The following is a 19,894-nucleotide window of genomic DNA, read 5'->3' on the forward strand; positions in this document are numbered from 1 at the left end:
AATAGGCAATATATTTTGTCTTCCTTTCTACCTCAGCAGTTAGCAAGTACTAGGCCTATAGGTCTTAATAAACATAGTTGACTAAAGACTGAAAATATTTTTAAATAGTTAAAGAGGACTTCTTTCATAACATGATTAATATTTCACATTTAAATCCAAAATTCCACATTATAATTGATAAATCAGCATTATATTCATGTTCTTTAAAGACAGGAGGAAGGTAAGGATATACTATGTTACTTCTAATAAACTCTCTTGAGAGACAAAGAATGAAAGATGCAGAATTAGACAAATATTTTTGGACACAATGGGAAAATTTGTTTTGCTTGACTATGCATATTTCTTAAAAAGGGATCATTTTTCTCTTTTTCGAATTTGATTAAGTGCTAGGAGATAGAGAAAATAATAAATGTTTGCAAATTAGAAAAAATACAAATTTTTAAAAATATATCCAAAAAATCACAAAAGTGAAAATCCCGGTAAATTAACTAAAAATTATCAGCTATAATAAAATGAGTTTAGAAAAAAACACAAACTATAAAATAAGCCCATAAAAATTTAATATATTCTCATGAACACTAGTAACATACAGCTAGGAAATTCAATTTTAAAAAAAGATTCTATTTATGATACTTGACTTTTAATATGACAACTCCTGCTGAGGATCAGATGACATTGTCTATTGCACTAACTATAGGAATTTGATGGAGGAGTCAGATACATGGTTTCTGGATGTGAGTCAAGCTCAATTATACTGGGTGTTTTTATAAAGCACATTTTGCCTGCCCACATATTCTATACAATAACAATATCAAATTTATCATGTTGTTGTAAAGGAAAGTGCTTTGTATATAAATCATAATGGGCTATGCAAATGTAGTTTGCTGCTATTACTATTACTACTTAAATTATTATTATTTTTCTTTGTTCTTCTTGGATGTTAGTGGGATTTGTATAGAAATGGTTTACGAATATATTATTATTGTATTTTCTTTTACATTTAATATTATATGGAATGACTGCTTGTCATAATTAAACAAGAATATTGGGATGTAAAGTTAGGTTTTTAGGCACACTGAATATATTCTTGGGACAATTAGAATAGCAAACAGTTCTAAAGGAAATGGAATAAATAGTTGTTTGTAAAACGTGTACAAAATAAAAGAATTAAATTCATTGGTATTCAGTAAACCTTTCTACATTTTTTGCATTTTAACAAGTTTAACATCCATTATATTTTGCTTTATGTAAACTTCAGTCACTTATTTTATATAGTTTGGTACTGTGTTCATAAGATTTTTGACACACTTTTGCCATGTTTGCTATTTTTCATAACTTTAACAAAAACTTTAGTTTTTTCAAGTCTAGCTTTGATTGTAGATTTTGAGTTGCCTTCTTTTACTTTTCTTTCTTCTTTGGAGACTCAGGCTTCCTTTTTCTATCTGGCTAGAAGTACAATAGCCATACCTAGGTCTGATCCAATCACTAAAGTTCAAAGAAGAATTGATTTGCTCCATTTCTGATATGAGTGAGACCCATCTCTCCTTAGGCAGCCTGGGAGTTGTTTATTCCCACAGGCTCACAATACTGAGTGCATACCCAATCCACTTTATCCCTACTGCACTCTAGTGTGGACACTCATCAGCATTAGTCCTACTGTAGTTTAGAATTCTGAAGTTCAAGCAAAACATTAGCCTCTCCCACTCTACATATGAATGTAATATCTAGCATTCTATAGATTTTAATGGGATATAAATTAAATGTGCATTCCAAACCACTGAAGCAAATATATCTCCATCTCTTGAATATATTTCTTAACCTTCCATTATACCCTGCGTGATAAAGAATCATTTAAAATTGGACAAATTAAGTATTCCATCATTCCACAACAATTCTTCTACTTGATACATTAATATATTTGTCAGAGTCAATCATTCCATTAGTAGGGTCAAATCTTCCAGGTGCAAATTTTAAGAGTCCAATATTTTGGTTGGGGGATGTGAATTTTATAGCCTGGTGAAGATATAAAAATCTCCCCTGGGCTTCTTGGGACAACAATTTTCATATAGCTTTTATTGAAAAAGTAAATTTTATCAGTAACAGTTATCTTTTCCCAATCTTCAGAATTGTTGTCTTTGTATTATAATATCCAAAACAGATTTTTGTTTGTTTTTCTGTGGCAACAGCAACTTTTTAAAGTGGTCTTATCCCAATTCTTTCAAATTCAAGAAGCCTGTACCAAACTGTTGAGGAATAAATACCAATTTTTCTAGTTACCGATTCCTTTTCAAGGTCCTGTTTTCCAAGTGCTGATTAGGCTGTTTCACAGCAATAATTTTGTCAGTTCTTAGAGTTTTTGGTTTACACCCATGGTTTCCTTTGTACTACATTGTGATCTCAATTCTTTATGATTTCAAAGGAATCTTGATATGTCTAATTTCCCACTGTTACCAATCACCAGAATATCACTAACAATAACTGGAAAGTGCTTTTAAAACACTATAACTCTTCCATATTTCATTAGAGTAATGCCCATTCTCTCTTTTTAGTTTTAGTAATTTAGGTTGCAGGTTCTCTCCCTTACTCTTCCCCTTTACCACTTATTGAGAAGGCAAGAAATCAGATACTCTTAATATATATGAAGTCATACAAAATACATTTCCACATTAGTCAAGTTGCAAAAAAAGCAAGAAAAATAAATTGGGGAGGGGGGAAACTTTCATTCTGCATTCAGATTTCATCATTTCTCCTTCTGGCGGTGGAAAACATTTTTCATCCTGAGTCCTTTGGACTTGTCATGGATCACTGTATTGATCAGAGAAGCTAGGTCTTTCACAGTTGATTATTGTTACAATTTTGCTGTTACTTTGTACAATACAGTAATGTTTATTTTCAAAAGCCATAGAACTAAAATCACAACAAAAGAGAAGAATGAAATAGGCTTATTTGAGGAACAAAATCCAGCATTCAACTGACAGAAAAGTAACTAAATGTGGAGAAATCATTTCAGTTTGATTTCATTAGATCAGATCAGACATTCAAAGTCAGCTTATATACTATAGAGGCACACATGTATAAACAATGCCGCCAGAAAATGAGACCATATCCATATGAAATCATAATATTTTCATTACTAGTACCATCATCATCATCATTATTATTAGATTATCAGCTGTTACCATTCATGCTTTTTATGTCTTTTTCTTGAATGAAAACTCTGTTCTTGATAAAGAATAAATTTACAACTGAAATAAATTTTTCCACAGATACAGAGTCAAAAGTTTGAACAAACAATATACCAGTTTCTCAGTGGTTCTGATAAAAAAAAAGGAACAGCAGTGTTATTAGGAAAAAGTTTGTTCTAGTGATGAGCTTAAGGGAAAAAGGAATAAGAATGTAAATAAAGTCACATTTTTGAACTCAGGTAATAAATGAAATGTGAAAAGAATCTTTTTCTTCTCTTCTTTATGTTGATTAAAACTATTGAATAAATACTTCAGAAGTTCTTGAAGAAGTAATTAATTAGTCAGATATATCCTATCTATAGGATCTCAACTATCTATAAGGTTTTGAAGAAAGCACTTCAATCATATTAAGTTATTTTCACAATTACCCTATGAGGCAGATACTATTATTATATTCAATTTATAGATGGAGAAATTGAGGGAAGTCTTACTGACTCCAAGTCTATACACTATACTACCTGGATGCCATAAAATATATATTTACCCTTTGGAACAAGCAGTCCAGTTGGAGAGACTAGACCTAAAGGTATAGACAAAGTTAAAAGATATTCCAAAATTAATGAGCAAATATAAGGAATGTCACAAGGCAGTAAATAGAGATGAATGAGCCAAAGAATGAATAGTAAGAGCTGTAAAGTCAGAACAATAAAAAGTAATAATAGTTCACTGAGAATAGTCATTTTCCTTGGCAAGAAGGATGTTAGGTTAACTAATCACTTGTTACGGTGGGCTTGTAAAATGTACACTGAACTTGGGATAAGAATGTATGGTAGAATCTGACACTAGCTTTACAACTAGGGGAAAACTATATAAACTCTCAGAGCCTCAGTTGCATCATCTAAAAAATGGATAGAATAATTCTTCCATTATTTCTTTCTAAGGTCCAAGTGCATATAAGTCTGGATAACATGTGGCCTAAGGCACTGTGTAAATATCAGATATTAGATTAACAATGTAAAAAGTATTTGAGTTTCAAAGATAAAAGATTAAACATTTCTTTTAAGACTTTGTGGGGGGGGGGAGAAGAGGGAGAAGGAGAGGGAGAGAGGTAAGGAGAGATAGAGAGAAAATACACTGTGCTAAGTGCTAGTGATATAAATTCAAACAAGACAGTCTTTTGTCCCCAAGAAGCTTGCATACTAATTGGGCAAGACAAAACACAAAAGGGAGAATAGCAGGGGAGGCATCCTACAATATGAGGAAATGGCAAAAGAAAAAGAAAATTTATCATAAGGAGTGGAATCCAAAGTTCTGAAGGAAGGGTGATGAGAATGATAGCTTGACTACAAGTAGAATGGTAAGAAGGTGGGTAAAAAGCTTCTGTTTGTGAAAAATAGTAAAAGCACTGAACTAGGGAATCAGAAGAAGTGGGATATAATCAAATTTTGGCTTTCCTACCTTCATTAAGTAATTTAAATTCTCTGGGTCTGTTTCTTCATCTGTAGAATAAGAAAGTTGGATTGGAAATTAAAATAATTTTAATTATCTTTATCACTGCAAAATCCTATGATCCTATAAATGGCTTCAAATCCAAACTCTGTCCTTTATTGGCTTTAGGCAAGTCTCACTCCTTTATCTTGCCTTGGTCTAGCTGATTTCCAAGATCCCTTCCAGTTTTAAATTATATGATCTCACTTTGTCCTTTGATAGAACAGCGATTGTATCAATATGAACATCTCCTACACCAATGATGATCATTCAGTACCTCCATAATTTCTTTTTTTTTTTTTTTTTTAATTTTATAATTATAACATTTTTTGACAGTACATATGCATGGGTAATTTTTTACAACATTATCCCTTGCACTTACTTCTATTCAGATTTTTTCCCTTCCTCCCCCAAACCCCTCCCCCAGATGGCAAGCAGTCTTATATATGTTAAATATATTACAGTATAATTTAGATACAATATATGTGTGTAGAACCGAATTTTTTGTTGCACAGGAAGAATTGGATTCAGAAGGTAAAAATAACAGTTTACATTCATTTCCCATTGTTCCTTTTCTGGATGTAGCTGGTTCTTTCCATCATTAATCAATTGGAATTGGATTAGCTCTTCTCTATGTTGAAGAAATCCACTTCCATCAGCATACATCCTCGTACAGTATCATTGTTGAAGTGTATAATGATCTTCTGGTTCTGCTCGTTTCACTCAGCATCAGTTGATGTAAGTCTCTCCAAGCCTCTCTATATTTCTCCTGTTGGTCATTTCTTATAGAACAATAATATTCCATAACATTCATATACCATAGTTTACCCAACCATTCTCCAATTGATGGACATCCATTCATCTTCCAGCTTCTAGCCACTATGAAAAGGGCTGCCACAAACATTTTGGCACATACAGGTCCCTTTCCCTTCTTTAGTAGTTCCTTGGGGTATAAGCCCAGTAGTAGTATGGCTGGGTCAACCTCCATAATTTCTAATCCTTTTTGGTTCTTATCCGTGTTTTCCCATAAACTTATCACAGGAGAGTCACCCCAAAACATTCATTTGTTCTTTTTTTTATATTGGGAGAAGACATCAGAAGTTACCCAATTACACACCAGCTTTTAAAACTCCCAATACAATGTTTTAATGAATATTTTCTACACATGTAACCTGTAACTTTAATGAAAACACTGAGAGGGAACAGTAAGCTTCCACAGAACATTTATGCATGTTATTTTTATAGAAGATTTTTTGCAAGCATACCACTTCTTTACTGTCATCTTGAGAGGTGCAAAGATAAGCTCCTGCTGTGCTTATTAACTTAAGAAAACATTTGACTTACAGTCTTGATTCAACACTGAACCTTCTCTTGAGTATCTTTCACATGTATATAAAATCATGAGACTATGGCAAATGAGACTCAGATATATTTATTAAATATTACACTTAATATTAATATCTAGATAAATAAATAGGAAAATCTAGGCTTTAATTATACTATATACATATATAATATGTACTTATGCATATGTATATAGTTAGATTTAGATATATTTTAGGTAATATTTAGGTATATTTATATATGAATATATATATATATGCACACTCATACACATGCACACATATATAGATACACATATACACACATCTATATATATGTATATATACGTATATATATGTATATACATATATATGTATATACAGATTTACTCTTTGTGTGACTCAGCAAAATTTAATTAGCTTTTTTCTATCTCGTTTTCTCATCTGTAAAATAAGGATAAGAATAGCACTTTCCTCTTCTCAGTGTTTTTGTGAAGATCAAATGAGCTAATCTTTGTAAAAACTCATTTACAAATCTTTTAACACTATATAACATCTACTTGTTATACACACACACCTTATAAAATAACAGAACCTAAGAATTGGAAAGAACTTCAGAAGTTTTCTAATCTAAATTATTTGTGACTAAGATCCTTTCTTTGGCACACTTGACAAGCTATCCAAACTTCGGTTATATTTCTTTAATGAAATGAAACCTATCATTTAGTGGTCTCTGGTAAAACTGTTTTAGAAAGCAGCTAAAAAAAGAGGGAAGAAGTCAGAAACCATGTGAGGACACAGAGAAATTTAGAAGGACAGGGGAGGGGGGAAAGAAGTAAAAGTAAGAATGGCTGATTTGGTAACATACTCGAAATGGAGTAATTAAAGGAATTCTTCAGAGGGCTACAGAATTAGGGGTGAGACTTCATTTTATCTTTGCCAGAACAGAAGTGTCCCCATTACTTCCTGAGCATTTCAAAATCATGCTATCACTATTGCCCTTCAAGATTCCTAGGCATATTTTTATGCACGTCATTAATAAACATGATAACTAACACAGAACCCAGAACAAATCCCTGGGATCCTCTAGAGACATAGAGACTGTTTCTGAGTTTGAGGAGGAACCACAATAGTTTTGAGAATTCAAATGACCAGTTCATGACAAAGAAGTTGGAATTTGATTGTGCCCAGGTTTTATGACTTCCAACTTCATTTCCATTTCTATTATATTACACAGACTCATTTTCCTGGAGGTCTCTTCCTTTTTATCCAGTAATTTCAGTCATAACTAACTCTTTGTAGTCCTATTAAGGATTTTCTTGGTAAAGATGATAGAAAAATGTGCCATTTCCTTCTCCAGTTCATTTTACAGATGAAGAAACTGAGGCAAACAGATTTAAGTGACTTTCCCAGGGTCACAGAGATAATACATTTCTGAGGCCAGATTTGAACTCAGGAAGAGAATCTTCCTTATTCCAGGCCCAGAACTCTATCTACTGTAACACCTACCTGCTCATCCCTTCTTGTAAACTCCCTTTTTCTAGCCCTCCTCAAAAATATAATCTTTTTGAGCTTATATTTAGGAACTTTTTTTTTACTTTCTTGTATTCATGTCCTCAGCAACTGTGAGACACAGAGGTAGAAAGACAGAGAGAGAGAGAGAGAGGGGGGGGGCAGGCAAATAGAGAAAGCACATTTAATAAATTCATCATCATCATGCTAAGGTATATTATGTCCCTTTCAATTAACCCTTACATATAGGAAATTTTACAAATATGAAGACAAAAATCTCTGAAAATTCTACTCATGTCTCCTCGTTCTTCTCTCTGGAATCATGCAGCAGAAAGTCTTAGCACCATGTTTTGACACACAAGATGCATCTAATACGTGTTTGTTTTCTTTGAATATTGCTTGTAAATTTGGAGAGCTTCAAACTATCATGTTCCTTCTAAGGCTTATTTTCACCAGGCTAAAGAATTCCATTTTCTTCACATATTTGTAGTAATAATAATAGTGAGCATTTATAAAATAATTTAAAATCTGTAAAGCACTTTAATATATCTCATGTGGTCCTCACAAAATCTCTGAAAGACAGGTACTATTATTACCCCAATTTTACAGATGAGAAACTGAGGCTAAATGATTTTTCCAAGGTCAGACAGCTATTAAGTGTCTAATTATGCATTTGAACTCAGGTCTTCCTCATTCCAAATCCAGTACTCCATCCATTAAGCAACCTAACTACTCTTCCTATGGCTTGATCTCAAGTTATTTCACCATCTGTTATGTTTTTAATTTTGTTTTGTTTGCAGATTATCAATGCCTTCTATGAATGCAATACTTATATCTTAACACAGCACTACATATATGTCCAACTGGGGAAGAATACCACAATACCACAAGAATACCACTAATTCCTGGACACACTGCTAATGTAGTCCAAGATTACATTAGCTTTTAGGGGGTCCTTAGCAAACAGTGAACCTAGAAGGAGCTTATAGTCCACTGATTCCCACACCTCTCACCCAGACTGTTTATGGATAAACTGGTTTTAACCACACTTTTCTCACCTTGTACTTGCAAAGTAACAAATATAAAACTTTATATGCATTTCAATTAAATTTCACTTTATTTCATTTAGGTCAATAATCTAGTCTGACAAACTCCTTTGGGTCTTGATTCTTTGATCTAGCAGATCAGTTATTTATTCTGACTTTCCTATGCACAGATTACATAACCATGTTAGTTATATCTTTATATAAGTTATGATAAAAAATGCTAAACAGCATAGAACCAAGAACAAATATCTGAGACATTCCATTGGAGACTACCTTTGAAGCTGAGGGAAAATAAAAAATGACTATACTTCTGATCATTGAAGAAATTCTAAGTTACTATTAACTAACTCAAGATGGGCAAGATGCTCATATTGTTCACAAAAGTTATATGAAAATTTGTCAAAGACTTTACTAAAATATAGATAAAATAGATGGTATTCCAAAAATCTTTTTTGTTCAGTCATTTTTCAGTCATGTCTGACTCTTCATGACCTCATTTGCAGTTGTCTTGGCAAAGATACTAGAATATTTGTCATTTCTTTCTCCAGCTCATTTTATAGATAAGGAAACTGGGGTACAGAGTTTAAGTGACTCACCCAGGATCACAAAGTTAGTAAGGGTATGAAATAAGATTTGGACTGAGAAAGACTCATCTTTCTAGACTTAGCACTATTTACCCACCATCTAACTTAAAGAGTGTTTTAAGACCTTTGAGGCACCTGGATATGCCTGTATAATCTTCCTTATCCACCCTTACAGCAACCTTGTCAAAGGAGGAAATGAGATTAGTCTAGTATAACTTGTTCTTGAGACAGTCATAGTCATCACTAATTTTTTTTCTAAACTTTCAATAGCTATTCTTTTAATGATCAGATCCAGAATATTGAAAGAGATGATTTATGGTAGAAAGTTCATATCAAATCTCTGATACTATGTGATTCTGCCAATGTTACTTATTGCCTCGGCGGTTTAAGTTACTTTCAAAGACTACAAATTACAGAAAAGTTGAAGATCTTTATTAGTACTGGGATATCTTCACTGGAAATTCCTTATATTACATAGATATAGAAAAATCCATATACCTATATCTATTTGATATTTTTATACTTCATTATATTCATACATATATATATACATATATATATATATACATACACACATATATAAGTCAAAAGTTAATGTAATGTATATGTGTATATGTATTTCTTTGCCAGGTTGGTTTTTTGTTTTTAGTCATATAATGGAAGGTAATCTTGCAATGAATTCAAACAAAAGTAAATATATTGGTAATATTCCTATTTGTATATATCACTGCATTAATTCCACTGAGCCTTGAAATATATTTATTGTCTTTTCAGTGAATAATGATAATTGTAACTGATACTGGTGTAGCATTTTAAAGTTTGCAAAACATTGTTTTCCCCATTTTAAAAATAAAAATAATTAATAGAGATTAATGACTTATCCACAGTTGTAATGTTAGTAATCACCAAAAGTGTGATCTGAACTCAGGAATTTCCCATCTTCAGATGTAGCAATCATTCTACTATACAGCCCTGCCAATACCCTCAATATTATTAGTCTAACTGTCTACATTGAAAAAACAAAGTAAAATTTTTAAATGCATACTTCCCAAGCAGCCTGTTGCTCTAGTACATCAATACTGAATCCTTGATATACTCCACAGATGGATAATGATCTGGGTCTAAAATTTGGTAGGAGGAGAATAATAAACTGGATTGCATTTGGGAAATCGTGTGGTGATTTCAATGACCCCAAATTGCTTGCTGTTGCAAAAGCCCATCTGTTTGACACTAATAGTCTCCTAAAATGCAATACAGTTGGTTAACTGTGGAACACCATGATCTGAAAAGAACTAAAATCTACAAATAACTGAAAAGACAGTGGAAAGACACATGGTGAGTATAAAGAGACTGCAACAAGTTAATGACGACAACTTAAATACTTAGAAACTCATAAAATACATTATCTGAGTTTCTTTATGAGAGACCTCTGCACATGTATTAGGATTCTGATAGAAACATAAGAAGGAAACAGATTTTGTAAATTATTTTCCAAAACAAACTACATCATTTTAGTTACAAAAATGACTAAGAAGTGCAATAAGTGAAAAATACTGCTATGTTTAATTTTTAAAGTATTTTATTCAGAGCAAACAGTGGCTTATTTGCATCATAAAAATGATGAATGAAGGATACAGGGCACCCTGAATGATATGCTAGCAACTCTATTTACAATAGCAGCAAATAATAGTAAATACTTGAATAATAACTTGCTCGTGGATATAAAATATTTAATCAAATAAAATTGTAAATCTATAACATAAGATAAAAATTAATAACATAGTTTTTTTTGAGTCAGAAGTCATAACTTCAAATAGTGGCTCTTCCAAATACTATACTGTGAGTCTGGGCAAGTAATTTGACCTGTCTGGGCCTGTTTTCTCATCTGCCATATGAGAGTTGGACTAAGATTCATTGCTAATCTAATTGTGTAATTGTCTGAGAGATATATTATACTGAGGGACCTGAGTTAAGGAAAGATTAACATTACCAAAGTTAACTTACAAATATATGCAATACCAATTAAAATCCATTTGGGATTTTAATTGAATTTTACAGATTCATGATGATTTCAGTCTAGAAGAATAAGAGAGCAATATTACCAAGTTATTTTTTAATGTTTATTTAGTTGACTCCCTCTATCAGCTATCAAAACATGTAACAAATAAGCTGAAAGAATTAGCAAACAAAAGAAGAATTCCATCATAAAAAGTTATTATGGTGACTAACAGAGATATTCAAGACATAATCTAGACAAATAAACCTGTATAAGGAAAGTCTTAGACAAAAATAGAAGTTCAACACATATTCAATTAGAATTCCTGAAAGAAATATATCAAGTGTTAGGGAGGGAAATTTTTTCAATTTTTTTTAATAAATGAAATTAGAGTAATGTGGGATGAAGCATAACTATGGAAGGAAATATAAAAGAAAGTATTGGAAAGAGAATAAGCTTTACATAAGAGGTACAAAACATTGTCCAAGCAATTAACTCTTTAAAAATCAGAATGTGTCAAAAATAGAAGACAAATATTTCAGGAGATGATAAAGACAAAAGAATGGAATGGGGGGGAAAGAAGAAATGTAAGGTACCTCATAACAAAAATAATTACACAGAAAAAGAGAAAAAAAAGAAGAAAAATCTTAAGAAACACTAAACTATCTAAATGCCATGACCCACAAAAGATTTCATAATTCATGAAATAGTAAAAGAAAATTTAAATTGTTCAGATCTTTTAGAATTAGAAGAAGTAAAAACAAAGAATCCACCAGTCATCTCCTGAAAGAAACCCCAAAATGAAAACTCCTAGAAACATTGTATTCAAATACTAGAGCTTATGGGACATTTTTATTGATAATATTTTATTTTTTCCCAAATACATGTAAAGATAGTTTTCAACATTCATGTTTGCAAAACTTTGTATTCCAATGTTTTCTCCCTCTCTTCCTCCCTCCTACATCCCCTAGACAGTAAGCAATTTGAGATAGATTAAGCATTTGCAATTCTGCGATTTTTAGATACTTCATGTTGCACAAGAAAAATCAGATCAAAAGGGGAAAAAACACAGGAATGGAAAAAAAAAGCAAACAAACAAGAACAACAACAAATATGAAAACACTATTCTTTGATCCACATTCAATCTTCATAGTTCTCTCTGGATACAATGGCTCTTTCCATTACAAGTCTATTGGAATTGCCTTAAATAATCTCATTTTTAAAAGAGCCAAGTCCATCACAGTTGACCATCTCATAATCTTGTCACTGCTGTCGTACAATGTTCTCTTGGTTCTGCTCACTTCACTTAGCATCAGTTCATGTAAGTCTTAGCAGATGGTTTTTTTAATAAGTCTGCTTATCATGTCTTATAGAACAATAATATTCTATTACATTCATGTGATATAACTTATTCAGCCATTTCCCTACTGATGGGCATCCAGTCAATTTCCAGTTCTTTGCCATTACAAAAAAGGCTACTCCAAATATTTTTATGATCTCTTTGATTTACTTGTCCAGTAGAGATCAAATGGAATGCATAGTATTATAGCCTTTTGGATATAGTTCGAAATTGCTGATACCAAAAACAAACAAACAAAAAATAAAAAAACATCCTCCAAGTGTCCATAAAGTAAGTACCAAGGGTCCACAATCAGAATCACATACAATTTAGCAGCCATCACTGTAAAGTACAGAGATTAGAATATGGAATTCACTGGGGGATAGGAAGAAGGAAGGAAAAATACAGTGGAAAAGAAAGAAAAGGAAGGTTAGGATAAATTCTCTCACATAATCAAGCCATGCAAATAGATATTTATACAAATAAGGAGGAGGGAGTATGGAAGGCAATGACAGATAATTAATCCTCACTCTCCTTTGAACTAGTCAAAAAAAAAAAAGAAAGAAAGAAAGAAAGAAAGAAAAAGAAAGAATATGCATGCACATACACAGTTGGATACCAAAATACATTTCACTGATCAGGAAAATAGAAGGAAAAAGGGGAAATGGCGATGGTGAAATGAGAAATAAATTAAGGAAAGGATTAGTTGTAAGGGGTAAAGAAAAACTTCCAAATAAGGACTTACAAAAACATCCCTAACTCTTTTTGATATGGTAAAGAATAAGAATCAGAAAGAGTATTCATCAATGGATTGAACTAATTATATGATATAAATATGATAGAATACTATTATGCTATAGAAAATTAGGATGGAAATAGTTTCAGAAAAAGCTGAGAAAAAAAAAAAACAAAACTAAAAACAAAAAACAAAAAAAACTGATGCAGAGTGAAGTGAACAGAACCAGAAAAAAATGAATCATAATAATAAAGACAAATAACTTTAAATGAAATAGGAATTTTGTTTACACAATGAATATCTATAATTATGATTCCATAGGCTACTGAGGCAGCATTCTATTGACCTGATGAAGAAAGAAAAGAGTCATAGTACAAAACAAATATATTATTTAGTCATGACCAATTAGAAATTTGTTTTGTTTGATTATGTATATTTTAACAGATGTTTTATTTTTCTCTTTTTTTAACTGGGGGCTAATAGGGTGGAAGGAAGAAAAAGCAGATTTTTGCTAAGTAGAAAAAAATATATATATATATAATTTAATTGCCAAATATAAAACATTGCAATGCAATAATTACCTAAAAAGGAAGATGTTTGGGTAAAAATACAAAAACTTGGGAACATAATAAGGATTTTACATAGAAAATCAAAATATCTTCTATGAGGAACTATTAGGACTTATAAAACATTGTTGAAAGGAATTATTATTTAACTAAGTTTTTGGGAGGACTGGCAGAAGCACAAATAATTAACTTTGTAAAACAATATTTCACACTTTGAGCTTTATAAATCCTTTCTTTGTAACAACTCTGTCAAATAGATAGAAAAAGTATTTAGTATTTCCTTTTTTTACCAATTAGGAAGCTGAGGTTCAGAATAGTTAACAACACAATCTATGATGGACTCTTAATACTCTGCATTTCAATGTTCCTTATGGAACAAAAAGTATTGCTATCAATATTTTTGGATATAGCTATCCTTCATTTTGTCCATGAGCTTTTGAAATTTTATTTTTGAAATTCGCGCTTTTGAAGTTTTATATCTAGCAGTAACACTGATGTATCAAAAACAGGCACAGTTTTTGGTAGAGCTATAAATTGCTTTCCAGAATGGCGGGACCAATCTACAATTCCAACTGTTCATTGATGAGTTTGTTCTTTCTTTGGACCTCCAATAATACTTTTTCTACTACACAGGTTGCCTCTTTTGGAATTCATGAGGGAAATGTTAGCTCTGGAGTTATAGGATATAATTTTGTCTTTATATGTTCAGAACCTACATAATTTCTAGCAGTTTGTAACCATGAGATAAGTGCTTGCTGATTCATTAATTGATTGATGAATTAGTGCTATAATTCAGATGGCACATTGTATACCTGATAAATTCTATATATAATTTCCAACATGGTTACTTGCATATGGTAAATGCTGAATAAAAATTTGCTAAATACATTCAAATGAAATGGTAAAAAATTAAACAAAATGTATAGGAAAAATAATAACATATTTGTTTCAGTTTTAGAGGGGAGACAAATTTACAACTACCAAGAAAATGAATGACACCATCAATGACAAAATCAATGTGTTAGAAAGTATATTAAAATATTCTGAACAATGATAATTACAAATATCAGAACAATAACTAGAAAATGAAAGGAAAATACATGTCACAAACAACTGCAAATCTTACTACACAAAATATATAAAGAGCTACAAAAAAAGATATAGTGCCAAAAAGTAGATTCTACCTCATTAGTGGTTAAAGGAGATGAATGGTTTATGCCTGAGGAAAAATAAACAGTAAATCAATTTGAGCCTCACCAAAAATACAAATTAAAATAACTTCAGGGGGAATTATATGCATATTTAAATATTAATAACAATTAAAAACAATAACACTCTAACATGAAATTATGAACAAATAGATATATGTTGTCATTGCTGGTAGTATATAAATCTGTAGCATCCTGTTAGAAGAAATATAAAACTATTTATACATTTCAGACTCAGAATTCTACTTGGGGAATCTATCCAGTAGAAAGTAATCATTCAGTATTCTTGCCAAGAAACCTAAGTGGAGTCATAAAAAGTCAAATATAACTGAACAACAAATAACAAATTCACAGGTAAAAAAAAAAAAAACAAAGTTCATGGACTCATCTTGAGACTTCTACAAGGAGATCCCAGCGATTGTCTGAAAGTATGTTTCTAAGTAGGTGTCAAGAGAAAAAAAAATATCCTTAGGCCAAAGATCATTAAACATTGACCATGAGTAAAGTCGAAGTCAGAGGTCAGACATGTGAGAAGTAAACTATTTGAAACCCGGTTTCATCAGGAGATATGAGTGAAAGTCATTTCAGCTTCTACTTACAGACCATTTTACGTCATAACTTTAGGAGTCCTGGCCACAGGCCCAGTATAAGTCTTGGTAATGTACCTTAGCCTTGACTAAACTTGCATTGCTTTATGACCTAACATATCAGTTGGGAAAAGAGTCCTATATATTTAAAAATAATAATTAATAATAAAGCTAACAAGAGATAATGGATAGGCATCCAGCTTTATATGGAGCCAGTCCAGGTCCCACATCTAACATATCCTAACTTTGTACAAATCACATTACTTCTCCATACTTCTTGCAGCTTTCTAAAACTATAAAGTGAATAACTACTCATATAAATTAATTTAGAGAATTTCTTAATGGCTACTTCCTACACTGATAAAAATCAAAGGAACAGATTAAAAATCAAAACAACAATATAATAGTTGTCACAGGGCAGCAGTGTACATGATTAATCACCAATGAGGACAATAGGAAATTTCTATGAATTCGAAAGATATAATAATCACTGTGAAATTCTCTATTTTACTGTGATTTAAAGGACGTATAGATTCACCAAAGTAGCAAAGTTAGGAAGGGCATTTCAGATGGGAAGAATTGTGATGAGCAAACAATGTATTTGGGGAAGTTTGTCGGTTATTGATTGATCAAGTAACTAATAAGCATTACTTCATTAATCTTGGTTACATTTCTGTGAGGTAATATTTTACAAAAGGGAGAGATGCCATCTGGAAGATTAGTTAGAGAGCTATAAACAAATCCAGGAAGATCTGAATTCAAGTCCTGCCTTGGACATATACTTGTTCTCTTGATTGTATACCAAAGCTTCTTAAAGTGTAGGTTGCAACACAGTGAACATAAGGAAAAATTTGGCAACAGTAAAAGGCTAAATATTCCACTGAGATTTAATTCTTTTTATAAAAATAAACAAGCACATCACTTTCATTAGTATGTAAATTTGCTTTCATCTTTGATAAATGGTAAAATTAAATGTACACTAAAGAATTGCTTTAAAATAAATTTCTTATTTATCATCCATAAATGTTTGATTTGTATACACATTTTAGGTACCTATATATCTAGGGTAGCACAAACATTTTTGAGGCAAAAAGGAGTTGTGAGTGGAAAAAGTTTAACAAATCCTAATCTAGACAGCTCTCTAAGATTACATTTTTCAAATGAGATTGTGACAGGATTAATTTCTGTCAATGTTTCCTCACAACTTGGGTTCTTTTCCTGTAATAAGGGGTCTTAAGACCAATATGGCTTTGTTTCCCTGAGTACTTCCCTCTATCTATGATATGAGGTCAATACAGACCATCTTTCTTCCTCTCTGCAAAAGGGATTAGCTATAGAAATAGCACCAGCTTGGCTCTGGCCACCTGAGAGCTTAAAAAATCTTAGCTGCATGAAGATTATTCTCCTGATGTTGTGGATTTCTGGCTACCACAGGGAGTTATCATATTATTTACCCACCCAAATGACCAGATATGTTTCCATGAGACAATGAAATAGGCTACATTCAGAAAAGCTAAGTACTACTTATATCCTTGTTGAAAACCTTTTGTTAGCTATCCACTAACTTGCCAGGGCTTCATTTTGTCCCTAATTCTTACTCTAACACCTGCATCTAACAAAGCTGCTAACCTACATCAATAAAAGAAGTGTCCTCACCTGGGAGATCCCCATAGCCAATGAAATTACAAGTTTAGTCCCTATCCCTATTTACAGGTATTATCACTGAGGTAATGAGTTGGTGGTAAAAGCTTACATCCTTTTATTTAGTTTTCTAATCTTACCTAGAAATACATATGAAGTTAATTTGTCAGCCTTTTTTTCATGATTTGAGTTACTTTTCTAGAGACACAATAAATCAAGACTTGGCATGATATACCAATTTTATACTGGTGTGTGAGAAAGTGTTTACAATTTACTCTTTCAAAGAGTACATTCAAATGAATTGATTTTGCTTACATCACCTCTCCTCTAAGGGAGAACCACAAACATTTTGAGAAATGAATTGAAAGACTGTCTAACAGTGATGTAACTTCTCTAAGAGCCCCTCTATGCTTTAGTGGAAGGCTTCCCCCTCCCCTTTTCCTCTTCAGTAGGTTCTTGCAGCCAGACTCCCAGGAATTACAAAAGCCATTCCTCTGATTCCCACAGCAATAATGTCTGAAGCTGAGAAGGAGTCTTTTGCCTCTTCAGCAGTGAGTAGCTATCCAGAAACTGCTAAATCAGAGAGCCAATTTTTCCTGTAATGATACCAGTTAACTCTCGGCAAGGTAGACAAAAAAAGCAGCCATACTTCCAAGAATCTTCATCTGAAAAGCACAGTCTTCTTACAAAGGCGAGAGCCGAACTTAAAAAGAGAATCCCAACTAGTGAATTACTTCAAAAAATCAGATTCGTTTTCTTCATTTTCAGGAGGCTCTATTTTATAAGGCTCTAACAGGTGTATCACTTACTCTACTTCCTTACAGAATGAGGTTGGAACCCCCAATCATCTCCCTTGGTCCTTCCTCAAGGTGAGAACAGTTGAGGAAACAGTCATATCAGTTACAGGACAAGCATATAATTTTAAATTTATAGGATGATAGTTTGGGAACTAGAAAAAAAGCTTTGGAGGCCACCTATTCCAGGCCCTGTCATTTAGCACTTAAAGAACTTAAGACTATGAGAGGTTAAAGGACTTGCCCAGCATGTATACAAACAAGTAAGCCTTTGTAGCAGAATCAGAATCCACGTCTTCTGGCCTCAAAGTTTAGAATTCTCTGCAGGATTCTTGCACTCCAATTCTTCCCATTTTCCCCTAAATTGCTCTCTTTTCTTATCTCCATACAAGTTCCTTTTATGTAAAAGCTGGACTACATGATCATCAAGGTACCTTCCAGCTTCAAATTCTATGATTCTATGGAATTGGACTAAATTATCTCCAAGATCCCATCTAAGGCAAAATCAATGATCTTCTCTAAAACTATCCTTTTCCTTTACTTTCCATACTAAAGATGGATCTCTCTAATTACTTCCCCCATAATGTATAAGCCTTGAGAGCAATTACAGAATGAGACACTTTCAAAGAATGGAGATCCTCATGTAGGAAATATCCATGACAGGATAGGAAGGACGGGGGAAGCCATAATCCATTAAGCCTTCTTGCTGACTGTCTGAGAATAAACTGAGAAAGCTCTTAGAACAAGATGATATCCTGTTGTGACTAGGATGTCTGATTACTGGATGGTTCAAAATTTAGACAAGAGATGCTATATGGCTTCATCTTCCCCAACTCTTCTGGCCCCAAAGGACATCCTTCCTCTATTCAAAGGATGGGATATCTTTCCTAGTATTCTGTTAGCACAGCATTTTTCCCCTCCACTCTTTGGGATTTAAGTCATTTAGTCACGTGAGGTAATATAAAGAGCATTGCATTAGGAGGAAGATTACCTGGATTCAAATCTCAATCTAATCATTTGTTCCATGTCATTTTAGGCAATTTGTTTGCTCACACTTGTCTTCAGTTATTTCTTCTATAAAATTAAGTAGTTGAACTAGATAGCCTCTAAAAATCCTTTCCACTTCTAGAGCTATAATCTATTCCTTTGCTATTTTAATTCCAAATAGATGTTTTGCTTTTAAAATGTGTATTTTTGGAATGGGCTGTTAGCATACTTCAAAATGCTTCCAAGTAATTTAAGAGGTATTCTCAGAGATTCTAACCAACTGAGGCACATTTATTTTTAAAATACTGCAAATGGAACCCAGTTAACCACAGGAACCTCAGGGTACAGTAAACAAACAAACAGGATACACACCTGTTCCTGATCTCAAAGGATCATGGGATCATAACTTTGAATCTAGAAAGGACTCCAGGGCCCAAAAAGTCCAAACTCATTATTTTACAGCTGAGGAACTGAATCACAGAAACTAAAATTTTTTTTCTCAGGGCCTTATAATTCTTATTTGTATCTGAGCAAGTTACTTAATCTCTGTGTGCCTAGGCTGATTCATCTGTAAGATGAGGGGGTTAGATTTGATAGCCTTTGGGATCCCTTCCAGCCTTAAATCTGCATCATCAAAATTCATTCCTTTCAGTTCAAAATTCTATAGCCAAAGTCATCTTTCTTTACTGCTGCTATGACTAGAATTACTTGGACCCAATTGCCTGCATAATAAAGTATAAAATTCATAGCCTGACATTTAAGTACCTCCACAATAAGACCCCATTTTTATCTCCTCTCATCCCTTAATATACCCCTACCATAGTATCCCAAATATGCTTTTTTATTTCTTACCTCCTTGTCATTGCTCCTGCAACATTCCCTTCCTCTAATGCCTTTTCCTCA

The 19,894-nt window shown here is 32.6% G+C and overlaps 1 protein-coding gene and 1 long non-coding RNA gene across 2 annotated transcripts in view; both read right to left on the reverse strand.

Annotated features, from left to right (window-relative positions):
- LHFPL3 (LHFPL tetraspan subfamily member 3) overlaps positions 1–19,894 on the reverse strand; it is a 715,308-nt gene that overhangs the window by 602,260 nt on the left and 93,154 nt on the right.
- LOC141543340 (uncharacterized) lies at positions 918–13,339 on the reverse strand. Its single transcript, XR_012482413.1, has 2 exons — positions 5,656–13,339; positions 918–4,950 (listed from the first exon to the last, which is right to left on the reverse strand). It is a non-coding gene; the product is annotated as an uncharacterized LOC141543340 (long non-coding RNA).

Source organism: Sminthopsis crassicaudata, chromosome 5 (genome assembly GCF_048593235.1).
Source record: "Sminthopsis crassicaudata isolate SCR6 chromosome 5, ASM4859323v1, whole genome shotgun sequence".
Classification (NCBI taxonomy): domain Eukaryota; kingdom Metazoa; phylum Chordata; class Mammalia; order Dasyuromorphia; family Dasyuridae; genus Sminthopsis; species Sminthopsis crassicaudata.